The 20370-nt window shown below is 40.3% G+C and overlaps 1 protein-coding gene and 1 long non-coding RNA gene across 8 annotated transcripts in view; one reads left to right on the forward strand and one right to left on the reverse strand.

The window, feature by feature from the left end:
- Positions 1 to 20370, reverse strand: part of pam (peptidylglycine alpha-amidating monooxygenase) — a 229302-nt gene that overhangs the window by 141596 nt on the left and 67336 nt on the right. Inside the window, exon 1 of one of the 7 annotated variants that reach the window (XM_043710009.2) lies at positions 2081 to 2227. The exons of the other annotated variants lie outside the window; for them this stretch is intronic. The gene's annotated coding sequence lies outside the window, so the exon portion shown is untranslated. Of the gene's footprint in view, positions 1 to 2080; positions 2228 to 20370 lie in introns of those variants that run through there. 7 annotated transcript variants of the gene reach the window in all.
- Positions 9709 to 19684, forward strand: LOC122559919 (uncharacterized). Its single transcript, XR_006314603.2, has 3 exons — positions 9709 to 10365; positions 12866 to 12940; positions 19413 to 19684. It is a non-coding gene; the product is annotated as an uncharacterized LOC122559919 (long non-coding RNA).

Consider the following 20370-nt stretch of genomic DNA (forward strand, 5'->3'; position numbering starts at 1 on the left):
TCAGGCAACAACTCACCAAAATGAAGGACCCGATACCCAGCATGAGCAAAACGAATGTAGTGTACAAAATCCCATGCAAGGACTGCACAAAACACTTTTTAGGACAAACAGGAAGACAGCTAACGATCCGCATCCACGAACATCAACTAGCCACGAAACGACACGACCAGCTATCCCTAGTAGCCACACACGCAGACGACAAGCAACATGAATTTGACTGGGACAACACTACCATTATAGGGCAAGCGAAACAAAGAACAGCCAGGGAATTCCTAGAAACATGGCACTCATCCACAAACTCCATCAACAAACACATAGACCTGGACCCAATATACAGGCCACTACAGCGGACAGCTGAAACTGACAACCGGAAGTGGCAGGGACAGGCCACTATAAATGCCGGAGGAAACACCACAGAAGCGCTTCACAGGAGGCTCCAAAGCACTGAGGATGTCACCTAGACAGGGGACGAAACGTTTGCAACAAAAACTTATAGCTCGGCAAACAGAACCACAGCATTACCAGACCTGCTGAGCTTCTCCAGTACTTTATCCTTGTTTCAGATTTCCAGCATCCAGAGTACTTTGTTTTTATAAAATATTGGATCATTATTTGTTGTCAAAGTAATAGCAGTCAATATTGAGAATCCAAAGTCAAGTCAAGCCCTCTGAGGGAACAGCAAAAGACTTTACATTTAAATGAAAACATAAGGGATACTCCATGCAATTCTGGTCTCCCTGCTGTGAGAGAGATGTTGTTAATCTTGAAAGGATTCAGAAAAGATTTACAAGGATGTTGCCAGGTTTGGAGGGAGGCTGAATAAGCTGGAGTAATTTTCCCTGGAGCGTCGGAACCGGAGTGGCAACCTTATAGAGGTTTATACACTCATGAGGGGGGCATGGATAGGGTGAACAGCTAAGGTCTTTCCCCAAGGTGCGAGAGTTCAAAATTAGAGGGCATACATTTAAGATGAGAGGGGAAAGATTTGAAAAGGACATAAGGGGCAATGTTTTCACAGAGAGGGTGAATGGAATGAGTGGCCAGAAATAGCGGAGGAGACAGGTACAATGACAACATTTAAAAGGCATCTGGATGGGTATAAAGGGGGTTTAAGAGGGATATGGAACAAATGCAGGCAAATGGGGCTATATTTGTTTAGGATAAATGGACATGGACAAGTTGGACAAAAGGGCTTGTTCCCATGCTGTACTATATATAGACTTAGAAGCTATAAAAGGTTTAAAATCATAAAATTAAGTAAATAAGGATTCTAATAATTACTTTAAAATATTAGAAACATTGACACAAATTACAATAAATAATGACAGATTAATAATCTTTTTTCAGAAAATACAAATTGAAACTAAAATTTATTTCTATCGGGTCAGCATCCAATGGCAGATGCCTTATGCTAAACTTGTACTGAAATTTGGTTAGACCACATTTGAAGCACTATGTACACTTCTGGTCACCATATGAAAAAAGGGATGCAGAGATAGTTGAAAGGATGCAAAAAGAAATTTACACAGATGAGCTCAAGACTTTGAGGCTATCTTTATTAGGAAAGGATGTGCAGACTAATTTGCACCTGAGCAAAAAGCCACAACCTAATAAAATTAAGAATAGAGAGAGCATATTCTGTGTATGGACAGAACACAGTAAAATAAAACTGAATCCAGACTGGCGGTATGGTGCAATGCTGAACAATTTACAAAAGTGCAAAGGAGGCAGGGAACAGGTTGGGCAAGGGAGGAAGAAAAAGGAGAGGAGGGGAAACAGGAGAGGAAAGGGGAAGCCACAGGAGCAAGGAGGAAAGGGGAGAGGAAAGAGAAGGGGTAGGGAAAGCAGGAGAAGGGTGTAGGGTAGGGAAGGGGGTAGGGACGGAAGTGATTCGTGGTTTTGGGAAACTGGGGTCCATTTTAAAACTGAATTATTTCAGTACTTAGTATTTCCTGTGTTGCATGAGACAGATAGTAATGAGCCATCTACAAACAAACACATTTCAAGTACATGAAATTTTTAAAAAGTCACAAAAATCACTGGGGTAAAATGCTCCATTCAATTGACAGAAAAGATTTACCTGACACCGTTTATTCTCTATCATCATTGCTGTGTTTGGTCAAATAAAAGCTTTGTTCTTAGAAGCAATAAATTAACCCTCAGACAAAGGCAGGCATGGGGACGATGGATTTCCGAACATCATGAGTAGCTGTCCTGTGGCAATTAGCTGGAAGGAATCAAATAGGTGATTGACATAGCATTCGACAACCAGCCACTAGAAACAGGTTTAGCACTCAGGGTCAGAGGGCAGTTCTCGTCAAGCAGGGAGCAGTTCTCTCCAAATTGAAGATGAACAAGACAAGGAGGAGGAATACCAAGGGAAGAAATACACTGGTTACAGGGGACTATATCTGCTGTCTTCAAAATTTTAATGAGAACAACACATTCGGTGCCAGCTTGCTGGGCCTCTGGTATCAGTGAACCATCTCGAAGTGTTATGGTTGTATACTTTCCTTTGTCTCGCAAATTCATATATTATATCTAAACCGCTGCCAATTAAACTGAATACACTATCAGAAAACTCCTTATGAATGGTCAGTTGCAGGCATGAATCTTCAAGCTCTAACAGATGGGAAAGGAGGGAAGGGGAGGTGGAGGAAAGTGTGGGGAAGAGGGAGAAGGGAAGTGGGGGGGTTGGGCGGAAGGAGAAGAATGGAAAGGGGGCAAGGAGCCTAGAGGGGATTGTGGGCTTGCAGGGCCAAGTGAGTGGGGGGGGGGGGGGGGGGGGCAACAAGGTGAAGGAGGAATATGAAAAGCAGAGAGGGGAGGTGAGGGGACAAGGGAAGGAAGACAGAGTGTCAGGAGAAGGACGAAGATGAGAGGAGAATGGGTGAGGGAAAAATGGGAGCACAAAAAAGGTAGCAGGGAGGAAGGAGAGTGGTGAAAGGAGATCGGGTGAACAGTGGAAGAAGAGGGAGGGCGTAAGTAACTAGGCAGCAGAGATTTAAGCTGAGGGCTAGATTTAGAAAATTACCAAAAAATAAATCACCCAGAGGACGGTGGTTATCTGAAAGGCATAGCCAGCAATGAAAGGATAGTAGAGGCAAGTACCATCAGAAAATGTAAAAAGTATAGATGAATGCTTGAAAATCCATAACATACAAGGCTATGGGCCAAGTATTGGAAAATGGGATTAGAGTAGAGATGTGCTTGATTACCAGTACAAATACAGTGATCTGAAGGGCTTCTTTCTATGCTGTAAAATCTAAATGATGTCATGACTCAAATAGGGTTAGAGTGAAAAAAGTATAGAAATGTCAAAAAGACAAACCTATAGTTCCAATATCTGAATGCACAGAATATTTGCATTAAGGTAGATGAATTAACAGTGCAAATTGCTGTCACAAATTCAGGATGACCAAGGCCAGGATCTAACAATCGAAGGTGACTCAAGATTTCGGAAGGACAGACAAAACAGACAAAGGATGGTGCTATTAGTGAAAAAAAAATGAATCATTGCATTAGTTAGAAAGGATGTTGGCTAGAAAATCTAGATGTTGAAACAGCCTAACTTGAGGTTAAGAAGAAACAAGGTACAGGAAATATCAGTTGAAATTAATGACAAGTCTCCACAAAGTAATGATAAGGTAAGGGATTGAAAATACACATAAGGATGCTGCAGTAATCAAGTGACCTTAAACTATATAGACCAGGCAAACTACATTAGCAATAATACTGTGGCAAAAGAATTCCTGGAGTATGCACTGTTACAGAACAAATATTGTTATGGAACAAATAATCAACTAGAGAACATTTGTCCAAAATTTGATTTTGTACAATGACATGGCTTATTTAATAATCTTGTTGTGAGAAGTTCTTTAGGGAAAAGAGGACCAGAACAAGATACAAGATTTCTATCCCAATGAAAAATACGTAATCTAATACAAAACTGGGTTCCTAAATCTAAACACAGGAATGCATAAAAGGATGAGGTTAAAGTGGAACATTACCCAGGTATATCCTGCACATTTAAAAAAAAAGCACAGGACAAATCCAGTCCAGCCAATTGTTGCATCAGTCAGTCTCATCAATATTGCTGTCAAGCAGCATTGTTTGGCTCCACCAGGCCACGTAACTCCTGAGTCTAGATTAGAGTGGTGCTGGAAAAGCACAGCAGGTCAGGCAGCATCCAAGGAGCAGGAAAATCAATATTTCGGGCAAAAGTTCTTCATCAGGAATGGAGGCAGGGAGCCTCCAGGGTGGAGAGATAAATGGGGGAGATTAATTACACTAGGTAATTTAGCATACCCAATCCACCTAACTTGCACATCCGTGGACTGTGGGAGGAAACTGGAGCTCCTGGTGGTAACTCATGCAGAATGCACAAACTCGAGAGTCAGTCACCCGAGGTGGAAATCTAACCTGGGTTCCTGGTGCTGTGAGGCAGCAGTGCTAACCACTGAGCTACCATGGATACAAAATTGGCTTTATAGTAGGAGACAGAGGGTGGTATTGGAAGGTTGTCTTCAGACTGGAGGCCTGTGATAGCAATGCTCCACAGGGATCGGTACACAGTCCACTTATTTGTCATTTTATATAAATGATCCGGGTGAGAATATAGGAGGCACAGTTAATAAGTTTGCAGATGACACCAAAATTGGTGGTATTGTGGATAATGAAGGTTATCTAAGATTACACAGAGATCTTGATCAACTGAGTCAATGGGTTGAAGAGTGCCAGACGGAGTTTAAATTGGATAAATATGAGGTATCACACTTTGGTAATACAAACAAGGATAGGACATATACTTGATTGTCAGCCTCTGGATAGTTTTGTAGAACAGAGAGACCTAAGGATTCAAGCACATAATTCTATGCAATTTGCTTCACAGGTAGTCAGAATGGTTAAGGTGGCATTTAGCATGCTTGCGTTCGTTGCTCAAAACTAGTATAGGAGTTGAGGTTATACAGGAGATCCCCCTTCTGGAGTACTGCGTGCAGTTCTAGTTGCCCTGTTACAGGAAGGATATTATTTAACCAGAGAGAGTTGAGAAAAAGATTTACTCAAAATCTGGGAGTGGAGGGTTTGAAATGTTAAAATAGACTGGAAAGTCTGGGACTTTTTTCCCTGGAACGCAGGAGGTTGAGGGGTAACCTTACAGAGGTTTATAAAATCATGAGGGGCAAAGATAAAGTGAATGACAAAACTCTTTTCCCCAGGTGGGGGAGTTCAAAACTCTGGGGCATATATTTAAGGTGAGAGGAGAAAGATTTAAAAGGGACGAGGGTCAACTTTTTACAGAGAGTAATGTTTGTGGACTGAACTGCCAGAGCAAGTGTGGATGCAGGTACAGTTACAACATTGAAAAGATATTTGGATAAGTTCATAAATAGGAAAGGCTTGGATGGATACGGGCCAAGTGCAGGCAGGTGGGACTAGTTTCGTTTGGGAGAATGGTTGGCATGCACAGGTTGGACTGAAGCATTTGCTTCCATGTTCTGTGACTCTATGACTCTGTCTCCAATAACAACCACTCTAACCACATTCCCTTGACATTCAATGATGTTACCATCAATGAATCCCCCACTAACATCATCCTGGGGTTTATCATTGACCAGAAACTCAACTGGACTTGCGAGCAGGTCAGAGGCTAGGAATACTGAAGAAACACCTCCTGATTCCCCAAAGCCTGCCCACTATCTACAAAGCATGTGTCATGAATACGATGGGATACTCTCTACTTGTCTGAATGAGTGCAGCCCCAACAACACTCAACACCATCCAGGACAAAGCAGCCTACCTGATTGGCACTACATCCACAGCATCCACTCCCTCCACCACCAAGATGCACTGCAGAAATTCACCAAAGATCCTCAGACAGCATCTTCCAAACACACAATCACTTCCATCTAGAAGAACAAAGGTTGTAGATATATGGAAATACCAGCACCTGAAAGTTCCCCTCCATGCCACTCATCATCTTGACTGGAAATATATCGCCATTCCTCCTCTGTTGCTGGGTCAAAATCCTATAATTCCCTCCCTTATGGTACTTAATGAGCTAAGTATTGGGTGCAGTATATTAGTGTGAACAGAGAATAGCTAACTAATAGATGTAAAAAGGTTGAGAAAAATGGTCAGTTTCATAATGACAACCTGCAACTCCTTGAGAACCTCAGGAATCAGAGCTAAGAGTCACAATTATTTGCAATAAAAATTGATGACTTCAATTAAAGAACAGAATTTACAATCCCCAAGATTGCAGAAAATCAAAAAATAGATGGGAAGGTGAGAGATGAACATTACAGAGAGTCTAGAAAGGGATGTAAACAAGTTACGTGAATGAAATTATGAGATGAGGAGAAATTCCTTCACCGATAAAATGGTGAGTTTGTGGAATTGTGTGCCACGGAAAGCAGTTGAGGCCAAGGCATTGAATGTTTTCAAGGAGGAATTAAATTAAGTTCTTAGGGCTAAAATGATCAAAGGGTATGGAAAGAAAGCAGGAATAGGGTACTGAGCTGGATGATCAGTTATGATCATACTGAATGGTACAACAGGTTCAACAGGGCTTTCTCCTGCTCCTATTTTCTACACTTTTACGTAACAAAAAATTGACAAAATGGAATATGTGGGAAAATGTATCGTTTTGCACTTTAGCAACAAGAACAAAAGAGGTGAATATTATTCAAATATAGAAAGACGGCAGCAAAATGGAGCACAAAGATTTGGGTACCTCATACAAAAAATCACAAAAACCAAGCATCCATGTTCAGTAAGTACAAGGTCAGGGAAATAGAATTTATCCTTTATTTAAAAGCCACTGTGTTTACAAGAGTATAAAAATAAGGAAGTCTTGCACAAACTATAAAGCACACTAGTTAGATCACACCGAGAATACTGTGAATTAATATTGGCCCCCTTATCTAAACTAGTACATACTGGTTATGGAGACAGTCTAGAAAGGATTCACTGGGCTGATTCCGCACATGGAGGGGTTTTCTCACAAGGAGAGGTTGAGGCTCTTCTTGTTAAGTTTAAAAGAATAATAAGTGACCATATTGAAACACACAAGATTCATAAGGGACTGACAGGATAGAGTTGAGAGGCTATTACGTGATCATTAAGGCAGTTATAGTTTGGAATTTAAAAGAACTACAATGATTGTGAAAAATCATGGTTTTGTAAATAGAAATCACGTTTCACCAATTTATTAGAGCTATTTGAAGGCATAACATGCTCTGTGGATAAAGGGGAATCTGTAGACATCATGTACTTGGATGTTCAAACTATGAACTTATTACCAAAAAATGCACAGAGAATGAGTTGATCCAAATTCTCACAGAATTTTACCTTTACAGGGTTGTCAAGAGTTGTTGTATCGGCACTGATGATGGTGCCATGACATGACCAGTTCAGAGGAGAAAGTGAGGTCTGCAGATGCTGGAGATCAGAGCTGGAAATGTGTTGCTGGAAAAGCGCAGCAGGTCAGGCAGCATCCAGGGAACAGGAGAATCGACGTTTCGGGCATAAGCAAGTTATTCCTGAAGAAGGGCTTATGCCCGAAACGTCGATTCTCCTGTTCCCTGGATGCTGCCTGACCTGCTGCACTTTTCCAGCAACACATTTCCATGACCAGTTCAGAGGAAAGCACTGATTCATAAGACATACTTTTGAACCTGACAAGAACAGTAATATCTTTCATGGTGATTAACTGATCACAAATGCTGAACTATGTATCTTGTCCTCATTCTCCATTCATTCCTCTCAGAACATATAGCATAGGCACCTCCATCTTCCTCTACTGAGTCCTTACTAGCAAGCCTTCTCTCACTCGGTGCTTCTTCCACCCAATGGTCAGGTGCAGTTGCTGCATTGCCATTATTCAGCTGCTAGACCAGGCTAGTACATTTTCACTTGTCATACATTTAATCATCCAGTATTCATTCCAAGGAACGGATTAAAGGTTTTTAAAGACAAGCTTCTCAGATTAAGATGACATATAAAAGTAAACAATATATACTAGATTATAAAATAATGGAATAAAAATGAAACACAAGTTATAAATGAGTAATTCTCAACGTGTCTCAGCAAAATACAATTCTAAAAATAGGGCTTTGAATACTACATATGTAGTTTGTCAAAATGATTAACCTACACTACAGTTCTTACATAAAATCATACAAATCCTTTTGTCAAGCATTTAAGAGTTAGTAATTTGGCAAACAATGTTTGCAATTTTCAGTCAAATACCAACATGAGGTAAAGGTTATTTTTTGGAGTCAATTTTATGCTATTTGCACAAAAAGGCATAAACACTTGAGGGAAATTGCTAAGTATATTTATAGCACCTGTACAAAGAATTAGTATATGATTGCCACAATAAATACATGATAAACAATGTGTAACAGAATTCATTTTGTTGGCTTAGTTGAATATTTTTCTTAGTAGAGTGCTGTATTTCTCCTTTAAAACTCTCCTCATACCAAAATTGTTCTGTAAACTTATTCACAGGGATAAATCTGTTGTGTTTGATCCTCGTTTTCCTGTGCATTACTTATTTTATCAATTTGTAGAATCTTGGATATTATTTATGGCTTAGAGAGGATTTAATATTACTAAAAAAGAATTTTAAGTGACTTGACGAAATGTTAAATGGATGATTCAGAGTAGATTTAACCTCCAGATGTCTCCCACCCCACAAACAAAAGTCACAGCATAAATTTCCAACTATTAGATTTATCAGTTAGGAAATCATATGCAATACAGATTTGCCAACAAATGACACCTTACAGAATGTAAAAAGGTAGAAAATTACACCATACATTAACTAAAATGAATGATATGCATGTCTATCATGCACATATTTCACTAAGTGCAGAAGCGGTGAAATTAGGGCATCTAAAACAAGCATATAACTGTCACAAAAAAACAAATTCAAGTAGTCTCTGAAACCTAAGTGTATTTCCCTCAACTGGGGAATCTAGAATATGGAGGACAGTCATCAGGATTTAGGACTGATCCTTCAAAACGAAAGCTTTCTTCAGTCAACACTGTCTATATTTGAAATTCTCTACCTTGAGGGTTGTAGATGCTCTAAGCAAGACTGGAGTAGACAGATTGTCTTTCAGAGGAATCAATTATTATAGGAAGCATATGAAAATGTGGAGTTGAGGCATAAGATTATCAATGATTGTACTGAATTGCACAAAGGTTCAAAGGACTGTATGGCCTACTCATGAGATATTCTCATGTTCTGTAGTCTGTGCTTCTCAATCCTCAGAATGTAAATTCAGTAAATTACCATGCCATAGAACAGTCTGATGTTTCTACAGGAGGAAGGGGGAAGGAAAGATCAACTGTTTAAATCTAAGTTTTAACAGTCAGCTGAAGAGCAATTTTTGGAGCAAGCAATCAACTATTGTACATGTTGAAGGCTACTTAAAATAGTGAGAGAAAGCCTAAATGAGTTACTGCTACATCTGATAAATATGTAAAATACACCTATCACTTTAAATGAAAAAGTGTAGTTGGATCTACATTCTTCACTTGTATATAAATGCATATATTCATATTAACCTTATTACATTAACAAGTATTTCATCCAATGAAATACTGTGATGATGCTTAGTAGGGTTGACTGCAACACAATCAGCAAATATTCTACTGGACTGCACTAAACAAACTTCAAAAGGCTACCAAGAGAACCAACCAGAATGATAGCTCCTGATTTACTCACAACGGAACATTTGCACAGTTAACAGCAGTTAAGGGATCGGCTGTGTATAAACCAAAGTCCATCTATGTCTACTATGGATTAGTGTGGTTCGTACTGGTCAGTCGTTCAAACTAAGTATTCAATACTTAGTTGGGCTGCTGCAATTGGTTAGTTTTCACAACGGTGGAGTTTTCATCACCAGGGAGAGAATAAACAGATATCAGCATTTCGTCAGAACATTCTACCAAGCTTCAAACATGCTCAAGTTGATCATCTCAGGAGAACCCCTCGGGGGTTATCATTGACTAGAAATTCAAGTGGATTCACACAAAGAGCAGGTCAGAGGCTAGAAATACTGAAACAGCACACCTCCTGACTCTCCAAAGCCTGCCCACCATCTGCAAGGCACAAAGGCAGCAGATATATGGGAACACCACCACCTGAAAGTTCTCCTCCCCTCCAAGCCACTCACTATCCTGACTTGGAAATATATCACCGTTCCTTCACTGTTGCTGGGTAAAAATCCTGAAATTCCCTCCCTAATGGCATGGTGGATCAACCTCGCATGGTGGACTGTAAGGTTTCAAGGAGCAGCTCGGCACAACATTCTCAAGGGCAATTCGGGACGGGCAATAAATGCTTACAAGGTAGTAGGGTTCTGTGCTACAAAGCAGATGTGTTGGTAACAAATTTCCAATACGACTAACATGGATTATGGTTACACGTTAATTAGTTCGTATTTTTTTTTATTAATATTTTTCAGCAAAATGCAGTGTGATATTTTCATTGCTTTTTAACAGATGTATTGAGTGTTATGTGGAGTCATAGAAAAGATTGAGTCAGTAAAACAATTCACAGATTTTCTATTACCTTCTTACAAACATTTTTTTCCAGATATAAAGGCTGGTTGAAATATTGCTGAGCTCATGGGAGTTTTAGAATGCATTTAAGTGATTGAAAATACGGAAACTGAATATTTAATATGAGTCAAAAGAAAAACTCAAAAATGTGTTGGTGCATGTGCAATGCTTTAAATGCTATCAACAAACAATCCCACATTAATGACGAGATATACATTTAATCCAATTATAAGCAAAGCAGACTATTAAATTCTGTTTATTTTTGGTGTTACCGTTTCCCAATTACTTCACAAGAGCAGTTATTAAAAGCTTTAAATATAGGAAAATGATAAATGTACAAACTCAGGTCCCCTTTTAATGCATTTGCTGAAGTACCTAGAATCACTAATTCCTGATACACAGATTTCAGAGTGCTGGTAACAAACTCAAATTCACAAAGAGTGACTATTCGAAACACTGATTACTTTTAAACATACAAGGTTTTTACAGAACTAATGCTAAGTCCATTGTTATAGACCAGCCCAAACCCTCAAAGTATATTAAGAATATAGCCTCGACCATAACGTTTTCTTATTTTATGTAAAGCGTACTAAGTGCTGCATTCCAGACACAATTCAGTTGATAAAAATATTCAACTTTAAGCAAAAACGCACTTTCGTTTGCACTAGTTAAAATCCAATAAAAAATAAAATTGGCTTAACTGTAACATCAAAATGCTAAACAAAATAAGATATACAGTATTAACTACTACTAATTAACTGTTCCAATATGGTAACATCCTATTTCCTTCCCCCAACTTGAATAGCTTCCCATAACAAGGCATTGTCAACATTTTGTTCATGGTCCATGCAGTCCCTTGTAAAAATCCACTAACTACTAGACAAGTATAGGGGCAGAGGTTCCTTACTTTATTTCCCTGGGCCCTCATGCCTGCCTCGCCTGTAGTCACACCCAATGTCTAACCACAGACTAATTCTGAATGACCCAGTCTGAGGGTTGTGACTATCTTCTGGAGAAAAGCGTTCAGGTAACTTTATTCCCTGATGTGGCATAATATCTGCAGCTCAGACTCGGCTCCTCAACTCAGATCTGAATTTCCTGGGGCTGCAAACACTTACAACAGATGCATTTGCTCTGGATTACACTAGTGTCCAGCAGTTTCTACATGTTATGACAGTAAAACATTACCTGTCCTGCCACCACGATCATATTTGATTTAACTTCAAAAGTAATTATTTGAGATTCCCTGCTCTTTTATTTCATTGTAATTATATTTTGTTAACTAAAAATAATTCAAGTAATACTGAAGCAGTTAGCTTTAAGAGAGAATAAAACACCGGAGACCTCAATACAAACTAAAGAGAGCTTGTTTTTACTTTAAAAGCCTAGAAATACTCATTAACCCTCCTCACCAACCAGATTCTTTCCCTGCACTTGTGTCACGCTGTTGTTGTTTGTGATGTCACTCCTCTGCTGGTTTTTACTGAAAGTCAGCCTCACGATCAATGCCTTTTATCCTCTCATACTCAACTTTCATTCTGGAGAGTTTCTTACAGTAAACATTAGTTAAAGTATCTTGATCCCCAAATTTACACTAAATATCAACTTTTAAACTGACATTCCAACAGTAAAGTCAGTACACTCACTCAGTACTCATCGCACTTTGAGGTCTCCTGCACACTGACCGCACTCCTTAATGACCCACTCAGGCCTCAATGCTGTTTCCCTTGCAGTATTCTAAACAGACAGTCAGATCTGCAACATTCTAGTCACACTTTAAAATCCTCTCCCAGTCATACAGAACCTTTACATAGCCTTCTACCACCTCCTTTCTTATTCTTCAGACCTCAAACATCCTCCAGGGATTTACTTTGATTTAATCTACTGTGTGTTTTGCTGTTCATAATATGATCTCCTCTACTCTGGGTTTCTGAAATACCTCCATTCTGTAAATAAAAATGACTGCAAGCATTCAGTTGTCCATCATTTTAATTCTCGACCTTGCTGCCACACTGATTTTCCTGTCCTTGGCCTGCTACAGCATCCTAACGAAGCTCAATGCAAACTCTTAAGTACAGCACCTCATTTTTCAACTGGGTACCTGACAGGCCAGTAGAGATGAATCACTGAATATAGTTAAGGGAGCGATAAATTCTTGAACAAAATTAGAGAGTCAAACATTATGGTGAAAAGGCAGGAACATAGATTTAAAACCATGATCTGATCAGCAATAATGGCGTAGCTTGCTCAAGGGCAGTACAGCTAACTACTAACTTTATTTCAAAAGCTTTTATGTTTTTAAGATGCCATCAACTGGAATAAACAAAATCATTCAAATACAGAATCTCCATAGGCATTTAAGGTAGGTAAAGTCAATCACATCTGCATTTAGTGTGAAAGTAAATGACAGTTCATTATTACACTAACTGCAATGAAGTCAATCAAATGATAATTCTACGCAAATTATGTTCCTGTCAGTGCCAAGATCTTCTGAAAGATCAAGTAGTTAATTTGCCTCTAGTTAGATTGCCAATAAGTAAGCTATCCAAATACAGAAATGTGGCTTTGCTAATTATAAATTGTGCATTATTATGTCACCGCGCACCAGTCAGGATTTGCCTCAGGCAGCATAACAGAACAACAAACTATTGAAACTCTCAGTAAACCCACATTGAACTGTAGTAGTAAGCAGCTTTTAATTTAGAAAAGGCTTATATAGTGACTTTAAAATATAATTAAGGCTAAAGAGAGGAAGGGAAAATAAAAGGACAAAAAGGCACCAAACTATTAAGAAAAATTCTGTCAAATTAGCCGCAACCAGAAAACAGATGGGAGGTGCAGTGCTGGATGATGATAATGGAAGAAGTTTGATCATTTACCTGATATGCCTAATTAACACAACAGGGAATGGTGTTTTTAGGAGAAAGTGAGGACGACAGATGCAGGACGTCAGAGTCAAGACTAGAGTGGTGCTGGAAAAGCACAGCAGGTCAGGCAGCTTCCGAGGAGCAGGAAAAAAAAAATCAACGTTTCGGGCAAAAGCCCTTCATCAGGAATGTTTTTTTTAGGCCTGTTTCATCAAAACAATTGCTTTGAATTAAAGATACAAAACATGAAAAAAATGACAATATTTTTCTGGGACACAGTGGTCAGCACTGCTGCCTCTCAGCGCCAGGGACCCAGTTTCAATTCCACCCTTGGGCAACTGTGTTGAGTTTGCAGAGTGTGCTGCTCCTCAGAGTGCTCCAGTTTTCTCATACAGTCCAAAGATGTGCAGGTTAGGCACATTGTGCCTAGGAATGTGTGGGCTAGGTGGATGAGCCATGGGAAGTGCGGGGTTATGGGGATAGGTCTGGGCAGGATGCTCTTCAGAGGGTCACTGTGGACTCGATGGGCCAAATGGTCAACTTCCACACTGTACAAAGTTAAAAATCACACAACACCAGGTTATAGTCCAACAGGTTTAATTGGAAGCACACTAGCTTTTGGAGCGACGCTCCTTCATCAGGTGATAGTGGAGAGCTCAATCCTAACACAGAATTTATAGCAAAAATGTACAGTGTGATGTAACTAAAATTATACATTGAAATATCGATTGTCTGTTAAGCTTTTCATCTGTTAGAATACAGTGATAGTTTCACTTCTTTCATGTGTAAATCACAAAACTTTTTTTTAAAAAGTTGCATTCTCGGGTTAGCTGTTAACAATAGTGATAGCTAGACAATATGTTGAAGGTGTTGGCCCCGTGTTCTCAGTCTATGCCATGATGTTTAGATTGATTCTAATCGAAAAAGTGAGATAACGGCGTTTTACATAAATTCATGCAGTTTTTGAGCTCAGAGTTCTACATGAATGCATGCAGCTTTTGAGCAAAGTATAATGTAACCCTGCAAGTACAAATTTGCCCCACAAAATATATGTGTGCATGTGGGTCTTTGTCTGTCTGTGTGTCTGTCTGTCTGTCTGGGTTGGGAGTTGTGCGCACGTGCGTGTGTGTGTTTGCGTGTGTAGTGAGTGCAGAGTGTCTTAAGTATGTGAAGGGGTGCATGTGAGAGTGCGGGAGTGTGTGTCTGTCTGTAAGGGTGCGTGTGGGTATCTGTGTGCGCGTCTGTGTGTATGTGGGTACGTGTGTACGTGTGCATAGGAGTGCCTGTGTGTGTGTGTAGGAGTATCTGCGTGTGTGTGTATAGTGCAATGGTGGTCACCTGAAATGTGACATGAACCCAAGGTCCCGGTTGAGGCCCTCCCTATGGGTACCGAACTTAGCTATCAGCCTCTGCTCGGCCACTTTTCTCTGCTGCCTGTCCCGAAGTCTCCCTTGGAGGATGGTCACCCGAAGGTCCGAGGTCGAATGTCCTGGACCACTGAAGTGCTCCCCAACTGGGAGGGAACCCTCCTGTCTGTTGATTGTTGTGCAGTGCCCATTCATCCGTTGTCATAGCCTTTGCTCGGTTTCTCCAATGTACCATGCCTCCGAGCATCCTTGCCTGCAACGTATAAGATAGACAATGTTGGCTGAGTCACATGAGTACCTGCCATGTACAAGATGGGAGGTGTCCTCACACGTAATGGTGGTATCTATGTCCACACTCTGACACGTCTTGCAGCGTCTACCGTGACAGGGTTGTATGGAGTTGTCCTGAGAGCCAGGCAGCTTGCTACAAACAACGATCTGTTTGAGGTTTGGCGGTTGTTTAAAGGCAAGTGGTGGAGGTGTGGGGAAGGTCTTGGTGAGGTGTTCATCCTCACTGATAATGTGTTGCAGGTCACAAAGAATACGGCGTAATTTTTCAGCTCCTGGGAAATACTGAACAACGAAGGGTACCCTGTCGGTTGCAGCACGTGTCTGTCTCCTGAGGAGGTCATTACGGTTCCTTGCTGTGGCACGTAGGAACTGGCGGTCGATGAGTTGAGCATCGTACCATGTTCTTGTGAGGGCATCCTTGAGTACTTCCAGGTGTCCATCATGTTCCTCCTCATCTGAGCAGATCCGGTGTATGCGTAGGGCTTGTCCATAGGGGATGGCTGTTTTAATATGTTTTGGGTGGAAGCTGGAGAAGTGTAGCATTGTGAGGTTGTCTGTGGGTTTGCGGTAGAGTGTGGTGCTGAGGTGTACACTGTAGGGATTCTGTAAGTACACTGTGGACAGTGTTCCACACTGTAGGGATTCTATGATACTTGATTCCATGATTCCACTCGGGTTTAAAAAAAGAGAAGCATAATTCAGGTCATTCACATTCTAGAATTTTGCCCTCCACAGCAAAAATAGATGTAAATAAATAGTGAAAACAGTTAGCAGGTAACAAATGAAATAATGAACTATTGATACCATGTATAGTTACTGAATATGAGAAGGCTAATTAAGTACAAGTATCAACATTATCCACTAATCCATGTTTTAAAATGTGAACATGATATGGAAGTTTCAGGAAGAAATGAGCAACACAAACATTAGACGCTGACACCATGGCTATCAGCAAAAAAAAATTTAGAAATACACACTGGCATCACTATTTGAAAAGAGGCTCTGAGGGGTGAAGGAAATTACTAAATTGGAAGCTGCTGTCTCCACAACACGCACTCGGAGAACTTTCAAACATATCAATTATTTGAGGTATCACAGATAATTACACTCTACCTACAGATAAACAATAACAAACCAACAACATCTAACACTACGGCCTAAACTTCAGCAGATTTATCTTGATATGGTCAAAGGGAAGAGGAATTATCAGGACAGACTTTATAACCTGATGTAAGATTTTAAAGGACACTCTGATAATTGAGCATACTGACTCGAGACAGAGTCACTCCAAGTAGCTATGCAATGAATCAAGTGCACAGAAACCGACTAGAAGTTAGGAACAAATGTAGATAGATTTGTAAAAAGCCCGTACTTCCACACAGATTACAACATATGCAAAACATAAATGGAAAATTTACTCTCTGTACTTTAAACTATAAGTCACTCCAACAGTAAACAGATTTTAGTCAATAAAGTTTATCATTTACCACTAAATAGATTTTAAAATATGAAACCTTGAAGTGTAATTTTCTAGTAACAAAGTTTGAATTTTTTTAAAAGTGACAATTTATTATAGAAGCATCTGTCTGAAATATGGAAATGTCAAATATTTTAAGGAATTATGGTGTTTGACTCTTACACACATCTTGGGTTACACAACAATGTTTTATTACATACTACTGCATGATATAGTAATTTTCAAGATCTGCGTGCTTACATCTCATTTTCAATGAAGTATATTTTTTGCCTCCACAAGAAGGTTATTTACAGACCAGACCAAATCCTATTCAAATATATCAAGGAGTGAGCCGAGACCCTAACTTTTATCTTATTTAAATATAAGGTCCTGTGTTCCAGATGCAATTTGATCTGTTACTCTAGTTGGCTTTAAGCAATACATACTTTATTCTTACCTCCAGTTAAAATCCAAAACTTTAACTTGATTGGAAACCTTAACAAAACAATATATTATTTAACTACTAAACAGCAATTGTTTCAATATAGTAACACCCCATAAACACGCCTTTGGCAAATACAAAGTTAGTAAAACAGATGGTCTCTCATGCAATTCTGGCAGCAGAGACAGAGTCCAAGCTTTCAGCTCTAACAGAGAGACACAGACAGGGATAGAGTTGCTTCCACAGGCAGCTTCAAAACCCCAGCAACGACTGAAACATAAACTAAAATCCTGGTTCTGTGGGAGCCCGACTCCACCTATTCAGGCTGCTCTTTTTGTTCCAACTTTTAAAAAATACCCAAGGCCTCACAAACTGTTTAACATTATTGGGTTGGACCAGACAGCTCTGTACCTCTTTCTTTTAGAAAATAGACAATAGGTGCAGGAGTAGGCCATTCAGCCCTTCGAGCCTGCACCGCCTTTCAATATGATCATGGTTGATCATTCCTAATCAGTATCCTGTTCCTGCCTTATCTCCATAACCCTTGATTCCACTATCTTTGAGAGCTCTATCCAACTCTTTCTTAAATGAATCCAGAGACTGGGCCTCCACTGCCCTCTGGGGTAGAGCATTCCACACAGCCACCACTCTCTGGGTGAAGACGTTTCTCCTCATCTCTGTCCGAAATGGTCTACCCCATATTTTTAAGTTGTGTCCTCCGGTTCGGCACTCACCCATCAGCGGAAACATGTTTCCTGCTGCCAGAGTGTCCAATCCTTTCATAATCTTATACGTGTCAATCAGATCCCCTCTCAGTCTTCTGAACTCAAAGGGATACAAGCCCAGTCGCTTCAGTCTTTCAGTGTAAGGTAATCCCGCCATTCCAGGAATTGACCTCGTGAACCTACGCTGCACTCTCTCAATAGCCAGAATGACTTTCCTCAAATTTGGAGACCAGAACTGCACACACTACTCCAGGTGTGGTCTCACCAGGGCCCTGTACAGCTGCAGAAGCACCTCTTTGCTTCTATACTCATTCCCTCTTGTTATGAAGGCCAGCATGTTATTAGCCTTCTTCACTACCTGCTGTACCTGCATGCTTGCCTTCATTGACTGGTGTACAAGAACACCCAGATCTCTCTGTACTGCCCCTTTACCTAAATTGATTCCATTGAGGTAGTAATCTGCCTTCCTGTTCTTGCCACCAAAGTGGATAACCATACATTTATCCACATTAAACTGCATCTGCCATGCATCTGCCCACTCACCTAACTTGTCCAGGTCACCCTGTAATCTCCTAACATCATCACATTTCACCCTGCCACCCAGCTTTGTATCATCAGCAAATTTGCTAATGTTATTGCTGATACCATCTTCTATATCATTAACATATATTGTAAAAAGCTGCGGTCCCAGCACGGATCCCTGCAATACCCCACTGGTCACTGCCTGCCATTCCGAAATGGAGCCGTTTATCACTACCCTTTGTTTCCTATCAGCCAACCAATTTTCAATCCAATCTAGTACTTTGCCCCCAATACCATGCGCCCTAATTTTACTCACTAACCTCCTGTGTGGGACTTTATCAAAAGCTTTCTGAAAGTCCAGGTACACTACATCTACTGGATCTCACTCGTCCATCTTTAGAGTTACATCCTCAAAAAATTCAAGAAGATTAGTCAAGCATGATTTCCCCTTCATAAATCCATGCTGACTCTGTCCTATCCTGTTACTATGATCCAGATGTGCCGAAATTTCATCCTTTATAATAGACTCCATCATCTTTCCCACCACTGAGGTCAGACTAACTGGTCTATAATTTCCTGCTTTCTCTCTCCCACCTTTCTTAAAAAGTGGTATAACATTAGCCACCCTCCAATCCTCAGGAACCGACCCCGAATCTATCGAACTCTGGAAAATAATCACCAATGCATCCACGATTTCCCGAGCCACCTCCTTCAGTACCCTGGGATGCAGACCATCAGGCCCCGGAGACTTATCAACCTTCAGACCTAACAGTCTCTCCAACACCAAATCCTGGCAAATATAAATTCCCTTAAGTTTTGTGTGAAAAAAGGTTGAGACAAACAAAATACGCCTCTTAAATGCACAGTATTGTCACAACATTCAGTGTTGCGATATTTTCCATCTATCATAGGAATCCTACATAATTCTAAGAGATTGGCAACTAAAGTTGACAGAATTTAACAGACGTAGATTTCAGATCATAAGGGTTTGGTCTTTTTCTGGAAACTGCAAAAGTAAAACTGGAGAAATTTTGAACTGTATCACCACTGCTATTAAAATTGCTTCTGAATTTGTGCGTTGGAACAATCGGCAGCATGCTACATACTTAGTTACAACCTTTTCATCTTCTTTCAAAGATTGTTTCTTTTATTTATTCCATTCAGATCTGACAAAGGACACTAAAAGAAATCCAAGAACTAAGAACATGATAGAAGCCATTCATTACAAAAGAATCAATACTCAACTTTTAATAGTCACAGATTTCTTAAAATAGTTTTCTAAGTGGAGCCGCAGAAAATGGGGGAGACACTAAATGAGTATTTTGCATCAGAATTCACTGTGGAAAAAGATATGGAAGATATAGACGATGGGGAAATAGATGGCGACATCTTGCAAAATGTCCATATTACGGAGGAGGAAGTGCTGGATGTCTTGAAACGGATAAAGGTGGATAATTCCCCAGGACCTGATCCGGCGTACTCTAGAACTCTGTGGGAAGCTAGAGAAGTGATTGCTGGGCCTCTTGCTGAGATATTTGTATCATCGATAGTCACAGGTGAGGTGCCGGAAGACTGGAGGTTGGCTAATGTGGTGCCACTGTTTAAGAAGGGTGGTAAGGACAAGCCAGGGAATTATAGACCATTGAGCCTGATGTCGTTGGTGGACAAGTTGTTGGAGGGAATCCCGAGGAACAGGATGTACATGTACTTGGAAAGGCAAGGACTGATTAGGGCTAGTCAACATGGCTTTGTGCGCGGGAAATCACGTCTCACAAACTTGATTGAGTTTTCTGAAGTAATAAAGAGGATTGATGAGCGCAGAGCGGTAGATGTGATCTATAGGGACTTCAGTTAGGCGTTTGACAAAGTTCCCTATGGGAGACTGGTTAGCAAGGTTAGATCTCACGGAGTACAGGGAGAACTAGCCATTTTGATACAGAACTAGCTCAAAGGTAGAAGACTGAGGGTGGTGGTGGAGGGTTGTTTTTCAGACTGGAGGCCTGTGACCAGTGGAGTGCCACAAGGATCGGTGCTGGGCCCACTACTTTTTGTCATTTACATAAATGATTTGGATGCGAGCATAAGAGGTACAGTTAGTAAGTTTGCAGATGACACCAAAATT

Source organism: Chiloscyllium plagiosum, unplaced genomic scaffold (genome assembly GCF_037043375.1).
Source record: "Chiloscyllium plagiosum isolate Xiang-an unplaced genomic scaffold, Cpla_swu_hap1 HiC_scaffold_2, whole genome shotgun sequence".
In the NCBI taxonomy this organism is placed as follows: domain Eukaryota; kingdom Metazoa; phylum Chordata; class Chondrichthyes; order Orectolobiformes; family Hemiscylliidae; genus Chiloscyllium; species Chiloscyllium plagiosum.